This window comes from Saccopteryx leptura, chromosome 8 (genome assembly GCF_036850995.1).
Source record: "Saccopteryx leptura isolate mSacLep1 chromosome 8, mSacLep1_pri_phased_curated, whole genome shotgun sequence".
NCBI lineage: Eukaryota > Metazoa > Chordata > Mammalia > Chiroptera > Emballonuridae > Saccopteryx > Saccopteryx leptura.
Window position 1 is genome coordinate 15,330,143 of NC_089510.1, and position 2,199 is coordinate 15,332,341.

Sequence of the window (2,199 nt, forward strand, 5' to 3'; positions counted from 1 at the left end):
TGAACAACTGCTCCTACCGCGTGTCTGCTAATAGGGTCTGCCTTCCGCGTTCCTCTCGGGCTCCGTCGACTTCTCTCTGCCATTCCGCATGCATTGTGCCTGAAGCGGACATTCTGTGACAGGGAGGCTGGAGAAGCTGGTTGCTCAGCCTGCTCTGCCTTTTCTGGTGAGTGGGACTTTTCCCCAGCTGGGGCTTCCTTCACGGCCTTGAACTTGACCCCTATGATGGCTATAGGGTGATGTAAGCAAAATGAGGGTGTCTTTCTTTTCTCCTTGTGTAATCATTCTTTCTGGGGGTTTTTGTTGTTGTTCCATGATGCTGCTAAAGCTTCCTGAGTGGACTCCGGAGGTCCTCCGGAGATGTTTTTGTTGTGGGTAGCTGGACAGTTGATCTTAGTTATGGGGTATTAAAGCTGGATTTTTCTGCATCGCCATTTTCCCCCTCTTTTTAAGGAAATAATTTTATAATGATAAATGCCTACATGACAAGAGAAGAAAGCTATCATCAAGTAAATAACCTAACCTTATACCTCAAGGAACTAGAAAAGAAGACACTAATTTCAAAATCAGAGATGATTAAGGATGTGACATGGAACTGTCATAATGGGGATGAAGAGGGAGGGACAGACTTAAAAAAAATCTTCTCAAGACAGACTGTAGGATTTGTGACAAGTTAGCTTTTAGAGAATTTGGACTTGAGTAACTTGGTGGGTCGAGAATTGAGCCTAAAAGAAGAAGAGCAGGTTGTAAGTAGAAGATAATAAAATTGTTTTGGATGAATTATTCTTGAAGTACCTGTCAGTGATATTGCCTGGTTAAAAGTCTTGTACTTTGCCAAGTGCTATACTTTGGGTTAGCTCATAAATAGACTCTTAGATAAGACTTTGACTTTGTGTATTTTGGAGATGGCCCTAGAAGGCCCCCGTGGGTGAGTGGGAAAGCGAGGTTGGGATTGGAAGGGAGCCCATTAACTGTGCTTTGTCAAGCCAGTGGCCACCACTATAAATAAGGATAGTAAATTTTAGCATCACTGGCAAAACCAGAAGATTGTGTAGAAACTTACCTTAGAGTTACCACAACCCAGGGATGAGACGTCGGGTCGTTATCCAGCAAATCTCCGCCAGTATTGTTTGAAAGCTATTTCTGGAGTCGTTAACTCCGCCAGCTCTGATTGCCTCATGCTCAAGATGAACATTCTCTTGCAGGCAGAAAAAAAAGAAAAGAAAAGAAAAGGAAAAAAAAGCCAAAGCCTCCAGGTGGAGAGTAGCAGGTGTTTCTTCTAAGTAGTCATCAACATGTAGAGGCTGAATGCCAAGGGGCTGGCAAGGAGGCCGTCACGGCATCTGCTACACTGAGGATATTGATCTGGAGTCCAAGGGAAAGGTTTTGCTTAGAGAAATATACAGGAAAAATTTGGTGTACAGTTGGTCAAATTTATACCTCTAAAACCACACGTTTACTGGGCTAGTCGATGACTGTAAACTGAGGAGACAAAAAAAAAAAAAAAAGTGTGAGCCAGCTACAACAGTGGCCTAGAGGCCAAGACAGTGTCTTGACTTAGAGGATGAAAAACAGTCTTCAGGAGACAGGAGCTAAAGAGGGGGCGGAATTTATTTTGGAGGTAGGCAACAGAAGGAAAGGACTGAAGGGGAATCTGTCCTAGAGGAGAAAGGGGAATTTTCCCGGTGAGGTTGAGAGTGTTCCAGAAGAGCTTTGGGGGAAAGCACTGGATTCGCCCGCGGGTGGAGCTCCCAGGAAGATAAAGCAATACAGCTAGCTGGCATCGGTAGGAATTCCAGTAGGAACCCTCACAAGGAAAGAATTACATCAAAGGGATGAAGTATGCAGGCAAGAGGACGTTTATCTGATTGATCTCAGAATACGAGAATTTATTCTCTAGTGACTGTTGTTGAGGGAAGAGAGAATAATTCCTGTAGATCACCCAGCAATTGGGGAACTTAACACTATGGGACAGGGTGGCTTTGGTTTACTATGTATTACATGGTATCTTTCAGTTGTTGTTTTTCTTCTATCTGATCCCTTTCCACAACAGCATTCGATATTCCATGGTAGATTGCATCAGTAAGTGCATTTTACTGAGAGGAAGCTTGAGCCAAACACGTAAGACCTCAAAATATATTAGAACCAGCCCCAGATTTCATAGCCATCTTTGTTGAAGAGGCCCTATTAGCAAGCATT